We start from the raw sequence: 16,475 nt of genomic DNA, 5'->3' as shown, positions 1-16,475 counted from the left end.
CATACTTCCTGGTTTCAAACTAAACTGCAAAGCTATATTACTTAAAACAGAATGGTGCTAGCATAAAAGTAGACACATACATGAGTGGAATAAAAGAGAGAGCCCAGAAATAAACCTCTGCATATAAGGTCAACTAATACTACACAAGGGAGCCAAGAATACTCAATGGGGAAAGGATAGTCTCTTCAATAAATGATGTTGGAAAACTGGATAACTACATTCAGAAAAATGAAACTGTACCCCTATCTTATACCACTCACAAAAATTAACTGAAAATGGGTTAATAAATTACATGTAAGACCCAAAACTATCAGAAGGAAAAATAAGGAAAAGCTCCTTGACATTGATCTTGCAATGATTTTTTAGATATGACACCAAAATTGAAATAAATAAAACTATAAAATTTGAGAAAAACGTATAGCAGAAAATCTTCATGACCTAGGGCTAGGCAAAGTTCTTTGATATGACACCAAAGCACAATCCATAAAAGGAAACATGGGTAAGCTGAAGTTTATAAGTTAAAACTTGCTTTGTGGACAATCCTTCTAGGATGAAAAGACAAACTACAGACTGGGAGGATATACTTCAAAGCAAATATCTGAAAAAGGACTAGTATCTAGAAGAACACTAAAAATCAGCAGTAAAAGAACAAACAATCCAATTAGAAAATTGGCAAGACACATGAAGAGACATCTCACTGACGAGGATAGACAGATGGAAAATAAGCAAATGAAAAGATGTTGAACACTGTTAGCCGCTAGGGGAATACAAATAAAAACTACAATGAGATATCACTATGCACCTATCAGAATGGCTAAAATAAGAAATAGTGACAACACCAAATGCTGGCAAAGAAGTAGAGAAATATACGTTGCTAGTGGGAATGTAAAGTGGCACAGCCACTGTGGATAAGCTTGGCAGTTTCTTTAAACAACAAAACCTGCAACTACCATATGACCCAACAATTATGCTAGTGGGCATTTATCCCAGAGAAATGAAGACTTACACTGACACAAAAACTGTACATGAATGTTTAGAGCAGCTTTATTCATAATAGCCAAAAACTAGAAACAACCCAGATGCCCTTCAATGGATGAATGGTTAAATTGTGGCATATTCATACATTTGCCTAGAATACTGCTTAGAAATAATTTAAACAACTATTGATACATGCTTCAACCAGAATGAAAGTACAGACAACTGTGCTAAGTGAGAAAGTCAGCTTGGAAGTTTACATATTGTATGATTTCACTCAGAACATTCTTCAAATGACAAAATTATAAAAATGGAGAATAGACTAGTGGTTTCTAGGAGTCAGGGATGATGGAGGAAGTGTGTACATCTATGAAAGGGCACCATGAGAGATGTGTGTGGTGACAAATGTTCTGCATTTCAACTGTATGCATGTCAATGCCCTAGATATGATAGCCTATTACAGTTTTTGCAAGATTTTACTATTGGCAGTAAATGAGATAAAAGATAAATGGGATACTTCTGTGTTATACCTGCAACTGCATGTAAGTACAATTACATCAAAATTTAAAATAGAATTAAAAAAGAAAGTTGAAGAAATCCGGTCTAACCCAATAATTTCACAGTTGAAGGAACCAAGGCTCTGAAAGGGTCCTGCCTGAGCTCAGTTCTTTGGCCACCCATTGGCCAATTTTTACTCAGGAATGGGATATACTTTCTCATGGTTCAGCTTGGTCAGCAGACCTCTGGGATGGAAAGACCTGTAGCCACAAAGTGTCTGTCAATAGTTCCTCATACTGGCTTTTCCTTGAACTAAGGCTCCCAAAGAAGAGGATAGGCAGACAGAACCATGAAGGACTATGGGATACGCCCTGAAAAAGACTCTGTGGAACAGAGTAATAAGGCGGTCAGGATAGGAGATGGTTGAGAAAGAACAAGGTTCCAAAGGGATAAATACAAATACAAAGGAAAAAAAATAGAGGAAAATAATGTACTCTTTGGAAGCAATTTCTGCATAGCTGAAAGGTTTGAAGAACAGTACTTGAATAGTGGCAAGAAGGCAATTCAAGTCCCATTCCAGTTTTTCTGATGAAGGAAAAAGTCCTGATAGACCAAGGAAACCACAGACCTCTTAGACACACACTGATGATTCCAGAGCAAGAAAAATCTCTTTAACTTCTTTCTTTATTAAGGCAAGAAAAGCTCAAAGGATCCCAATCAAATCAGGGACTATAAAACTTTGAGAGAGCTGTGTGTGTGTGTGTGTGTGTGTGTGTGAGAGAGAGAGAGAGAGAGAGAGAGAACAGGTTCACCTGTCTTGATAACCTGGTAGGTTACAAATGAGAAGAGAAAAACCCTTCTAAGTCTAGGAAACGAATAGAGACCGGTGCAACCTAAGAAAGCGGATAACAGTCTAAAAGCACAGAAGTAGCACCATATATTAAAAATGGGTGGCAAGTTGGCTCAAATCCAGGAAACAGATGGTACCTTTTAAGTAAAGAGTAATCAGAAATAAGAAGGTGCTCACCTTATAGACAGGCATTATGGACGCTTTGGTCTACCTTATATAAATAACCTGCAATGGGGGTATAATTGGGATACATTTGCTGACATAATTGGAATAGAGAGGGTGGTGCAGCCAGGAAGAAGGAGCATTGTGGGCACATCTGCAGCACTGGATCATTCTGAGCCTTAATTTTCCCCTCTCTCAAAGGACTTCTAGTAATGCCTGCTCCAGGGAGTTGCTATAACAATCAAAAGAGAGGTGCAGACACCTGTTTCTTGCTTTTTTTTCCCTGAGGGAACATTCACAGGACAAATTCTGACTTAGATGAGGAACACCTAGTCTCTTCTCTTCATGGGAGTGTGAGGAAGAATGCTTTTGTCTTTGACCCAGTTGCATGTGATCCCAACAAATGCTTCCATTCCCAGGCACTCACAGTAAGAGTGATGCCTATGGTCTCAGACTGTCATTCTTCTGTGGGCACCAGCAAAATATGCAGGTTGGTGGTTTTGAAGAACCTTCATTCAGACTTAGAAACAGAAGATTCTTCATATACGCCTGATAACAGTATTAAACTAGAAATGTGAAATTAAAATAATGAGAAAGGAGCATGCTCTCTGTGCAGTTTGGGATAATTACTGCAGTGGACTTCAGATCTGACTCTGAGTTTCCTGGCAGCCAAGGTAAAAAGATAAGTAGGTTGGATTATTTAATTCTGGTAGGAGGAAAACACATATCAATTATGAGAACAAATTTGAAAATGAATTTATTATAGTGAATACTGTGATAGCTTCAAAAGGAATTCTACAGCAAATGCAGAAATGTTCTCAAGAGGGCAATTTGTCATACGTTCTTCAATAAAGACTGAGGACAAGATATTAAAGCATAATTCCAAACCTTTTGAGGATTAGTAAACATCATTCTCAAGGAAAAAATGGTCCAGTAGCTTTTCAGTGTTCTAGCTGTACACAAGGATGGAACTCAGAACATGTTATAGAGCCAACGGAGCATATTCCCATCACTGACTCCATCCAACCCTGGGCACACATCAGGAACACTCTATGAATCAGAATTTGTGGGGTGAAGCCTGGAAACAGCACTTTCTCTGAAATTTCTCTTGGTAATGCTTATATGAAGCCACATTTAAGAACCACTCATAAGCTATCTTAGCAAAGGAGTTAGGCAATGCACAGGCGGAGGTAAGAGTCTCCTAAAAGGTCCATGAAGCATTTACTGTTGGTAGCTAACCTCTTAAATGTAAACAGATTCTTGGTCACTCCAGATTATATAAAAATGTCCCCACCTGCATTTGATGAGCCATGGTAACCCCCTTTTCTATGGTCTTTCAAACATGAGAAGAGATGCCTGGGCAGTTCTGTACTTGGAAACAAAACTTTGGCATCGTAAGGGTTATGCTCATTCATCCCTCAAGCGCTTCGCCTATGCTGCTACCCCTGTCCGATATGTCCTTTACCTGCTCACCCCACCCCACCTTACACACTCGTAGCCCTCACCTTGCCAACTCCTACTCATCCTTTGAACCTCCACTTCAGTGTCACTATGGGAAGCCTTCTCTGTACATATACCTGGACAAGGCCTGCCAGCCATTGGCTCCTTTCTGCCCCTCCCACCACAGTAACCCATCCAGGAGTGTCTTCTCCACTCTACTAGAAGCTTTACAAGGGCAATTCTGCTTGGCCTTCTTTATCCTTACTGCAGTACTCAGCATAAAGCCTAGTGTACTGTAGATGTCTAATAAATATGTGTGGAATGGATGAATGAATATCTGGCCTGCTATGTTGTATATATACAGAAACTGAGAACCAGAGAGGCACTCACTCAAAGGTCAACTGAGCATCAGTCGCACAGCCAGGACTAGGAATACTGAAAAGGGCAAAAATGCACTGGTCCTGTACTAAGGAACTGTGTGAAGCGCTGTTCAGCCATTACCCAGGTCAGTTCCTTAGACCAGGTCCCAGCCTGATTCTCACTTTCCCACACCCTTTCATCTACTCCCGCATCAATTTCTGCCAGCCCTACCAATAAAACACACTGGAATCTGACATCTTCTCTTTGTGTCCACCATAGTCTAAGCCACAGTAACTGACTGCCTGGACCACTGCCAAGAGCCACAAAGTGACCTCTGTGCTTCTACTCTCAGTCCCCCCAGATTCATCTGTCAGCAGCAGCAGAGAGATATTGCCTTTGCCAGAGAGGCCACGCCATTCTCCTGCTTAAACCCTCTGACTTTCCACTACACAGGAATGAAATATAAGTTCCTTACCCTGCTCACTTTCTGACCTCCTCTACCACTTCTCCACATGTCTTGCTTCTGCCACCACACTGGGCACCGCTCAGATCTCTAGCCCCGGAGTGCATCAAACATGTGCCTACTCCTGGGCCTGTGCCCAGGCCAGCCCATCTCATCCTCAGCTTACTCAGGCCCTTACTCTCCACCACGTCTCTGCTCTCTCACTGCCCACCCTCAGCTCTCAGCAGAGCGGGCCCAGTCTTGTCACTCCGACCTCATTCAAATGTCACTTTTTCAAAGGAATCATTCCCAACTAACCCCAGTCTAAAGTACCCCCACATCACATTACAGTTTGTCTTTCTTTATAGTACTCATCACTGTAAACGTTTTTCATGGGTGATTCTTCATTACCCATCTACTTCCTGTGGCCTTGCATTGGCTCCCTGAGTTGTTAGTGGGCCCCAAGACCTCATCTCATTCACTACTGCATCCCCCGTACCTACACCAGCACTTGCTCACTGCTTATGAAAACATTCAATGAATCAACATCCATTTTTCAGATGAGAAAATTACAGCTCAGAGAAACCAAGTGAGTTGCCCCAAATCACACATCTATAAAGGGGTGGAACTGGGATTCAATGACATGCAGCTTCTCTCCAGAAATTTTGCCCAACCCTAGAGTGCAGCTTTTCTAGCTTTGAGCCCATGCCCAGTTCTCTCCACTATTCTGGATTCTTAGAAGGGAGGGCCTGTGTGAGTTTTCCCGCTAAAATAGCTGAGCTTCCCAGATGCGCTGGGCTTTGAGAAACCATCCTTTTCACCATGGACTTTGGGAGGCAACGAGCCAGGGCTCCACCAGCCAATCCCTGCAGTCCAACCCATATGTGCAGACATTTTGGCAGTCCCCACTGTGCCATTCAGGGAAACAACCCTCAGACAACCTCATTCCTCGGCTTCAGATGGCACGAATATCTCTGTTCTCCCTGCCACAGAGCCAGTGGGCAGAAGGAGATGTGTGTAAATGAGACGTGACTGTGCCTGAGATGTGCCTAGGGCTCTTTTCTCTAAAACATTCAGATATGAGAGGCCTTGAGGTCACCAACACAGGCAGGTGAGGTGGCGCCGTGAGTGAGGGCTCCTTTGGGACATGAATGCTGTGCCCTGGAGCCAGGCTCCACCCACTGCTGCCCTGGGACTCTGAGCGGGTCACCGCAGGAGGCAGAGAGAATCTTGGTTCCACCAAATCCTGTTCACCCAGGAAAGTCATTTCTCTCATCCTCAGCTCACACATCTGGAAAATTGTGATAGTAATGCCCCCCACACATGTTGGTTCTCATTCCATTCACTCAGGTGCTAAAGCTGGGTAAGGAGGAGCCAGGAAGGACCGCTGAGGATACATCTGAGGGGTAGATGAGGTGGCAGGAATTTGAATAATATTAATATTCCATTCCCTTGTATTGCACATTGCACTGTTGCTTTACAACGTGCTTGCATATCTATTGTCTCCATGACTACTCACAGCCCTCCGATATACACATTACTATTATCATAATTACCCCTAACTCACACAGACAATGTCCTCCAAAGAGAAGATACTGAGTCTCAGATATATATGCGTGTGTGTGTGTGTGTGTGTGTGTGTGTGTGTGTGTGTGTGTGTGTGTGTAATCATGTAGCAGGGGGTAATCAAAAAAGCAGACATTTGTAATTAGAAGACTGAATTTGCCTCTACCATTCAATCCTTGTTAAAGTCTCTGAATATCAGTCCCTTCTTCTGTAATGCAGGGACAAGGGTTTTTCTCAGAGCTGTGATCTTGTAGGCAAAATGCTTCAAGATGAACACCATGGTGCTGTAAGGTAACAATGCAGCGTGTCCAATTAAAGGATGCCACTGGCTTCCCATCTCACCTTTTCAGGAAGCAGAAATGATTTTTTCAGAAAGTGGTACCTCCCGCCTAGCTTCCAGAATCTGGGAGAAGGTTCCAGCATACTCTGGCACAGACCACTAGTCTTGGAGCAGCGTGGCATAATTGCAGCCTTGAGAAGAGATGAATGTGAGATGTCTGAAGCCTCCTAGCCACACCAGAGGGCCTTGGGTCCCTGCTGGGCCATCGCCCATGGGTCAGCCTTGTCTACTTTTGGAGAAGTCTCAGAAGGCCCAGGGCCACAGTCCAGAAAGTATCCAAAGAAGGACAGCTTTGCCACAAAGCCAAAGGAGCCCACACCCAGGCTGTTAGAGAGACCAAGGTTGCCTATGTGAGCTGATTCTGCTCATTCTCAGGTGGAATCACTTCTTGCCCCCCATCCTCTCTCAGCCCTGAGGCTGAACTTGCCACCTAAGAGCCCCACAGCAAGTGCTCTGTGGACAACCCCAGGCCCAGCACACAGCTGCCCCTGACCTCCTCATGCAGCACGCATTTTTTGCTGTTTAAAAGCAGTGAGAGGAGCCATGGCCTGCCCTGGGGAATGTCTGCAGCAAGAGCAGGCACTGAATTGATTTTCAAGATTAACTGTCACCCCCAGCTGGGAAGCAGCACTCACAGGAACTGAGCAATCTCCCTGGGTTTTCTCCTGCTTCAGAAATCACTTTGTTGGCCAGGTATCTGTAAGGCTGGATTGGTGGGGCCTAGGAGGTATTTTTTCTGGCCACTGAAAGAAAAAGTCATCCAACGTGTGGGCATGAGAAGACACAAAGATAGTTTCTAGTACGAAGGGCTCATGCTGCATGTGTGAGTTTCATCTTTGCTGTGTAGTCCTAGGCAAATTATATAACCTCTATGAAACATCCCATCCTCCCCCAAAGAATAGAAAGTATTAATACCTCTGTCATTATGGGCTTGTGAAAATGAGTGATAACATTTATAAAGAGCTTAACCCATGAAGGCACTGGATAAAATGAATGGTGGCCATTATTCAGTGCTTGCCATTCCAGTAACTGACACCCTAGACTGGGTTGAAATTTTCAACAGTAACTATACAGAATAACAAGGGAGGTTATAAGCAAAGAATATCTTATTTGAAATAGAAAATTGTCAAGTTTCCATAGGTCAAGTTCCTGATGGTTTCAGACCTGGATGGTTGAGATCACCTTCTCCATCAAGCTCACCTGTCCATTTCACCTCTAGGTAGTTCCCAAGTCATTCTGGTCTCCAGAATAGATCCAGAGAGTAAACTTATCTTAATTCTTGGACAAGTACCAAAGCTCTGTTACTTATTAATTAAACCCATTCCCCTTGGAATCTTCCATGCTACAAGGATCTTCCCTCTGGCATAAGATCCCTCATGCCCAGAGTACTAGCAGGACTCTGAGGTCCATCTGCTGGGACCAAGTGAAAGCCTGGGTTATTAGCCATGTCTGCTTGGGATTTCATGGTGTGCTCACTCCTCTGAGAACCACCTTCCCTGACAACATCCACAACCCATCACTCAGTGCTCCTCACCTAAATCAGGATCCCACTGGATGCTTGCTAAAGATTTATTAGAGTCCCACGCCACACCTATGCCTAACCAAGTGGAATCTCTAAGTGTGAGGCTAGGAATCTACCATACAGAAAGACCCCCAACTCATTGCTATGCCTGCCAAAATTTGAGAACCACTCAAGTAAAGTAACAGAGAGGACTTTGAACATTTCATAGTCTCCTCTTCCTTTATCTACAGGGAAGTGGTGTAAACATCTGAGTGAGGCAATCCACTATGCAGAAGCATTTGCTATCTGTGAAGTGCCCCAAATGTTTAAGGAATCATGATGAGGAATCTTAGGGCAAAACTATATTCGGTTGATCTGTATATCATTTCAGGTAGCACAGCACTGGCCAGCAGAAGGGGTGTCCTGAATGCTGAGTTTCTATCAGTCTCCATATGGTGAGCGAAGGGCACAGAAGCATTTGCTTTTTATTTGAATGATACCAAAATGAATTTTGTTTTACAATATCACTTGATATCCACAAAGAAAGGATTCGTACTGTCACACACATACATTTGGCTAGTAGAAACAAAGATACTCTCTCAGACTTATGCTGAAAAGGAAAAAGAGAAAGCAATATTGAGGGACAACTATGTGCCTAGTATTTTTGTATGATTATGTCATATACTCCTCCAAATTGCCCTAGGTAGGTAATATTAGTTCCACCTTCATATGAAAACTATGGCACAGCCTGCCTTCATACTAGAGTTTGGCTGATTTAAAACCTGCAACCTTAGTCTTCATCCTTTGCTTCTGTCTCAATGTATATTTGAGCGTCTCTTCACATTTAACAAAGTATGTTTAAGGAGATCAGGATTCTACCAGGATATATAAAGAAATGGACAGATATTTCTATCAGGAGGTTGACTTGGATTTAAAGAGTGATATGATTTTACAGGGGTTCCAGGGAGGAGGTGTGTGCATCTCACTGTGGGGATTTGGGATTGACTTGGAAAGATAGGAAAGATTATTCTAGGCATGTGAGAGTTGAAAGGCATTCAGCTGGCAGGAACACTATGAGTGAGTGTGTGGTGATGGAAATAGCAAGGACTGACTGGAGCAATTGTTAAGGTCTTAGGAAGGAAGAAAGCAAAGACTTATCATCCAGCCCCTGGACATAAATTTATACTTCTGCAGCAATACTCTACAGCCGTGGAGATTAAGGGAGGGCAAAGAAGCAACACCTGGACTTGTTGATGTAGAAATGGCCAAATATTGATGCAGAAGGGGTGGCAGGAAGTATCCTACTATTGGAATAGCTATCTCTGGAGCCCTGACTGGGCTATAAAGCAAGGGGAATAGCAGATGGAAACTGGGGTGGACCATGAGAACATGAAGGATTGATGATTAAGAATGGGAGCTAAATGAGGATTCAAGATGGTGGCGTGTGAGGAGAGAGAGAGAACTCCTCCCAAAACCACATATAATACAAAAATATAGTTAATACAACTAATCCTAAAAGTGCAACAGGAAAGAAGGCTGTACCAGACTGCTTACACCTGGAGAGCAGAGCAGACCTCACGAAACAGGGTAATGTATCAAAGCCTTGATCAGGCAGGACCCAAGCCCTTCCCCCACTCCAGTTCACGGGTGGGAGGAAGAAAAACGGAGCAGGGAGGGGGTGGAAACCTAGGACTGCTGAACACTCAGCCCTGGAGATCTGCTTTGGGAGCACAGACCTACATTACATGGTGCTCTGGAGATTGGTGGGGTTGGAAAGCTAAGACAGGCAGAATACTTGGAGAGACTGAGATTCCAGTCATTTGTGGAGGACAGGGATCCACATCCGGCCACCCTGGGACAAAGGAAAGCCGGGCAGTCTGAGAGGCTTCCTGGCAGCCACAGGGCTGCTGAAGGGGCGGGGACTGCACAGAGCTTGCTGTGCAGGGGAAGGGATAGGTGGACAGGGCTGTCTGGGCGTGCTCTGCCCAGCAGGTTGGGAACTTTCGGGAGCCTCGGTGCTCCATTCCCCTGGATCACTGCTCAGCTGTGAGGACCCCCCACTGTGATATGCAGCGAGCTGCTTCCTGCCTCCTGGCCTGCCAGCACCATCTAGCAAACCAGCAGTCCCTGCCCTGGCATCAGGCCAGCCAGAGGGAGGCGCCACCTACTGTAACTACAGAAGCAAAGCACAGAGGCTTACACCTGTGTGCTCCGCCCACTGTTCTGGCAGTGGAGACAGGCACTGCAGCCAGAAGCAGGACACAGCTCTTTCCTCCCCCGTAGGCACCAGTGCCGCTCCTCTGGAACCTGTGACATCACTCCAGGGGCTGAGCAGCTCTAGACACTAGAGTTTCTGGGCACTAGAGGGCACCACATAAAAATATGAAATGTCAAAGAACCTGGTTCAAACAAAAATCTCAAACACCAGAAAATGGGTCAAAAGAAACAGTACTCACCAATCTTCCTGAAACAGAGTTCAAAATAAAAATGATAAGCATGTTCATGGAGGTAAAGAAAAATGTTCAAGAACTCAGGGACAAATTTAGGATGGAGATTCAATCATTAAGAGAGTCCATAACTGAAATGAAGCATACAATGGAGTGATTGAAAGAGCAAATTAAATATAGTAGAAGAGACAGTAAATAGTATACAAATTAGAGAAGAGGAATACAAAGAAGCTGAGGAAAAGACAGAAAAAAGGATCTCTAAGAATGAAAGAATATTGAGAGAACTGTATGCCCAATATAAATGGAAGGGGTACCAGAAGAAGAAAAGAGAGGAAAGGGGATAGAAAGTGTCTTTAAGGAGGTAATTGCTGAAAACTTCCCCAATCTGGGGAAGGAGATAGTCTCTCAAGACATGGAGGTGCACAGATCTCCCAACACAAGGGACCCAAGGAAGACAACACCAAGACCTATAATAATTAAAATGGCAAAGGTCAAGGATAAGTACACACTATTAAAAGCAGCCAGAGATAGAAAAAAGGTCACATACAAAGGAAAACCCATCAGGCTATCATCAGACCTCTCAACAGAAATCTTATAAGCCAGAAGGGAGTGCAAGGAAGCAGAAGGGCCTCAAACCAAGAATACTCTACCAAATAAAATTATCATTTAAATTTGAAGGAGGGATTACACAACCTCCCGCAAACCACCTCTACAGTGCATTTTGGAGGGACAGCTATAGATAGAAGTATTCCTAAGGCTAAATAGCTGTCACCAGGGAAAATAAAACTACAGCAAACAAAGCAGAACAATTAATTACTAAGCAGATGCAAAATCAAATCAACTATGCCCAAAGTCAATCAAGAGATAGACAAAGACTACAGAATATGATACTTAATATATAAAGAATGGAGGAGGAAGAAAAAGGAGGGGAAAAAAAAAGAACCTTTAGGTTGTGTTTATAATATCATACTAAGGGAGTTAAATTAGACTGTTAGATAGTAAGGGAATTATCCTTAAAACTTTGGTAATCACAAATCTAAAGCCTGCAATTACAATAAGTACATATCTGTCGATAATCACCCTAAATGTAAATGGTCTGAATGCACCAATTAAAAGACACAGAGTCACTGAATGGATAAAAAAACAAGACCCATCTATATGCTGCCTACAAGAGACTCACTTCAAACCCAAAGACCTACACAGACTGAAAGTAAAGGGATGGAAAAAGATATCTATGCAACTAATATGGAGAAAAAAGCAGGAATTGCAGTACTTGTATCAGACAAAATAGACTTCAAAACAAAGAAAGTAACAAGAGACAAAGAAAGACATTACATAATGATGAAGGGGTCAGTCCAACAAGAGAATATAACCATTATAAATATCTATGCACCCGGGGGCACGAGCGCAGTGCGTGCGCTGGGGAGGCGGCGAGCAGGGCTGTGCGCTCGGAGGGGGCGTGCCCTAGCAAGAGCCCCAACACGTGAGAAGAGTTCAGCCAGCAACGTTGTGCCCTGCATTTTGGTCAGCTCGCTACTTTCTGTGTGCGGTGCCCCACGCTTCCTCGAGGAAGCAGACACGGTCTGCACATGGGAAGAGAAAGAGCCCGTGTCTCCGTGATCTTCCCGCAAGACTGTGCCTCTGAAGAGCAACCATTTCACTGACTTTTATACAATGAAGGCATTTTTCAAAGCCAGAACAGAGAGATCTGAAACGCGGGGGGCAGCAGAAGTCCAAGAAGATGAGGATACTCAAGTTGAGGTTCCAGTTGATCAGAGGCCAGCAGAAATGGTAGATGAGGAAGAAGACGGACAGAAGGAGAACAAGGATGCAGAACAGAAAGAAGGCTCTTCAGGAACAAGTGGTGGAGTTGAAGAGGAAGGAAGCGGGGAGGTTAAGGATGACTCCAAGCAAGCCCCAGAGACGCCGGGTTCCCGGGCGGCACGGGCCGGCCCCGCCCGGGTCAGCAGAGGCACGGATGAGGAGAACGGGGAGAAGCTGGAGCAGCTCACCACTGAGCCTCGGGAGGCGGCAGGCGGGGAGGCGGAGGCACGCGCAGCCGGCAGCGAGCAAGATGAGGCTGACTTAGATCCTCAAAGACCACCAAGACCAGAAGTAAAAATCACTAGTCCACAAGAAAATGAAAACAACGAACCAAACAAGGACTATGCTGCTGTAGCATAGATGATTTTTAAGAAGAATGTAAGAAAAATGAAAGTTTACAATATTTGAATAATAAGTATATAGTTGTTGCTAAACATAACATGGCAATGTGGTTGAATACTACCTACTGAATTTTAAAGTAAGAGGGAATAGCTACTAAATGAGAGTGACTCCTTTTTAGGGGATGTGTTTTTTAAAGACATTTAGAAAAACTGAGAGGGATGGAAGGAGATTTGCATTGGAAGACAGTCAGCCACTTGTCTTTGTGATTCCATCACATCCATTGTATACTTTCTTTTAAATGCCAGCTTATTTTAAAGCACTTAGCTGAGAAGGCAAAGAAAATTAAAGCAACAACAGTGGGAAAGCTTGTACTATTTTTTAAAGCAATAAACTCTTGAATAAACAAATTGCAGTTTAGTTTCAGAGGTAATTTGGAGATGGCAGGAGATTGGAATGTCACCATGACTTGCTGAGATTCTTTTCTCTCTTCCTCTTTAGCCAGCATCCACCGTAATGAATTAAAAAATCAGTGCAAGGTATTCATTTTAGAAGGAAGTGGATTGGTAATTGGTATTGTCCTGCCGCCCCTCAGGCACCTCCAGCTTTAAGTCTGTCGGTTGGCTTCCTGGCTACTCACGAGGGACTCCAGGAGGGGGGCACCTGTCACGCATGGGGCCTGGCCGGCTGGAGCGCAGGTTCCAGCGACCCATAGTCCTCCCTGAGCTAGTCGCCCTTTAACAATAGAGTCCTCCTCTTCTTCAAGTCACTCTATTAGCTCATAAACTCAATGTTGGCTATTCCAAAGACTGAATTCTTATCAGTTTTTTACAAAAAAGCAAGACACTGCAAGAGTGAATGGCCATATGAGGCTTTGCCACTGCTCGGTGCACTTGGGCTTTACCTCGTTTCTGTTGGGGTTGCCTGGTCATATTTTTCCCTGTAGGGATAACAGCAAATATTTATTTTCATGGCCAGTTTTATTTAGACTCAAGCAAGATTCATAATTAGAAGCTATATGATAGAAATTATTGAAAAAGTTTTAAAATTGTCATAATAAAATCAGTTCCTGATTACAATTTTGTGGGCTAATTAACTCACAATTATCTTGCTAGATATATATGAGGATAATTGTATTTTTTGAATTCTTGAGGAATGATGCAGTTCTTCCTTAAATTTAGAAATAATTCATTTTTCTCATTAAAGAATATTTTTGTGAATTATGTACAAGTTATAAATTGGAAATTTTAACTTTTAGTGCTTTGATAGAATTCATTATTAATCATGAGTTTAAAAGACATTTCTTCCCCTTCAGATTTCATAAACAACCATTTGGAATCAAAGTAGTTGTATAAAGCACTTAATAATAATAGAGAAAACAACTGTATTTCTCCTAGTAGCTATTTGAATGTTTCCCACAAATAGGAAGTATAAGCAGAGACTTATGTGACAGTATTGGAAGAGATAATGACACAAGGGCATGTTAGCCTGGGAGGATAAATTCCAGCATAAAGTCTAGACTGTCCTTCCTGTTAGTAGGACTACAGGCAACAGTCTTGTGTTGCTAGGGAAACAGACTTCCTGGTTTTTTAATGTTAAATTTCCACACTCTTCTTTCTTTAAAAAGATAATTCTCTTTTTTCTCCTGTTCTGTTCTTCATTATAGTATAAAGTTTGCGTTGGGAACTTTTTAAGAGGCATCTTAATGAAGCACGATGTTATTTTACATGAAAAACAAAGTTTGGTACTTTAGCAAAAAAAAATAGAAAAATGGGAATATAATAATTCTTGTGTGTGTATGTTTTGCCACATGTTGATAAGATATACTTGTGACCTAACTTAAGGGAATGAACAACTAATCCCTTTAAGACACTTCGTAAACCTATTATTGAAAAAAATAAATGAAATATGTTGTTTTTAAAAAAAAAATATCTATGCACCCAACACAGGATCACCTAGATATGTGAAACAAATACTAACAGAATTGAAGGGGGAAACAGAATGCAATGCATTCATTTTAGGAGACTTCAACACACCCCTCACTCCAAAGGACAGGTCAACCACGCAGAAAATAAGTGAGGTGACAGAGGCACTGAACAACACAATAGAACTGATGGACCTAACAGATATCTACAGAACTCTACATCCAAAAGCAGCAGGATACATATTCTTCTCTAGTACACATGGAACATTTTCAAGAATAGATCATATACTAGGCCACAAAAAGAGCCTCAGTAAATTCAAAAAGATTGAAATTGTACCAACCAGCCTCTCAGATCACAAGGTATGAAACTAGAAATAAATTACACAAAGGAAATGAAAAATCCCACAAACACATGGAGGCTTCACAACACACTCCTAAATAACCAATGGATCAATGATGAAATAAAAACAGAGATCAAGCAATATATGGAGACAAATGACAACAATAATTCAATGCCACATAATCTGTGGGATGCAGTGAAGGCAGTGCTAAGAGGGAAGTATATTATAATACAGGCCTACCTCAGGAAAGAAGAACAGTCCCATATGAACAGTCTAACCTCACAATTAATGAAACTAGGAAAAGGAGAACAAATGAGGCCCCAAGAAGTAGAAGGAGGCACATAATAAATATTAGAGAAGAAATAAGTAAAATTGAGAAGAATAAAACAATAGAAAGAATCAATGAAAACAGGAGCTAGTTCTTTGAGAAAATAAACAGATAAACCCATAGCCAGACTTACCAAGAAAAAAAGGGAATTTATACACATAAACAGAATCAGAAATGAGAAAGGAAAAATCACTATGGACACCACAGGAATACAAAGAATTATTAGAGAATAGTATGAAAAATTATACGGTAACAAACTGAATAACTTAGAAGAAATGGACAACTTTCTAGAAAAATACAACCTTCCAAGGCTGACCCATAAAGAAACAGAAAATATGAACAGACAAATTACTAGCTACAAAATTGAATTGGTAATCAAAAACTACCTAAGAACAAAACTCATTAACCAGATGGCTTCACCGCTGAATTTTATCAAACATTTAGTGAAGATCTAATACCCATCCTCCTTAAAGTTTTCCAAAAGTAGAAGAGGAAGGAACACTTCCAAACTCATTCTATGAGGCCAGCATCACCTTAAAACCAAAACCAGGCAAAGACACCACAAAGAAAGAAAATTACAGAACAATATCCCTCATGCACATAGATGCAAAAATACTCAACAAAATATTAGCAAACCGAATTCAAAAAGATCATCCATCATGATCAAGTTGGATTTGCTTCAGGGATACAAGGGTGGTACAACATTTGAAAATCCATCAACATCATCCACTACATCAACAAAAAGGACAAAAACCACATGATCATCTCCATACATGCTGAAAAAGCATTCGACAAAATTCAACATCCATTCATGATAGAGACTCTCAACAAGATGGATATAGAGGGCAAGTACCTCAACACAATAAAGGTCATATATGACAAACCCACAGCCAACATCATACTTAACAGCAAGAAGCTGAAAGCCTTTCCTTTAAGATCAGGAACAAGACAAGGATACCCACTCTCCACTTTTACTCAACATAGTTCTGGAGGTCCTAGCCATGGCACTCAGACAACACAAAGAAATAAAAGGCATCCAAACTGGTAAGGAAAAAGTTTAACTGTCATTGTTTGCAGATGACATGATATTGTACATAAAAAACCCTAAAGAATCCACTCCAAAACTACTAAATCTAAT

General features: G+C 42.1%; 1 pseudogene; it reads left to right on the top strand.

Annotated features, from left to right (window-relative positions):
* Window positions 1-12,116: 12,116 nt before the first annotated feature.
* LOC140844966 (doublecortin domain-containing protein 2 pseudogene) lies at window positions 12,117-13,357 on the top strand (annotated as a pseudogene).
* The last annotated feature ends 3,118 nt before the right edge of the window (window positions 13,358-16,475 follow it).

The sequence above is a fragment of the Manis javanica genome, chromosome 2 (genome assembly GCF_040802235.1).
Source record: "Manis javanica isolate MJ-LG chromosome 2, MJ_LKY, whole genome shotgun sequence".
NCBI classification, from domain to species: domain Eukaryota; kingdom Metazoa; phylum Chordata; class Mammalia; order Pholidota; family Manidae; genus Manis; species Manis javanica.
The sequence above is the reverse complement of the archived record's forward strand: the minus strand, read 5'-3'. Positions and strand labels throughout refer to the sequence as shown.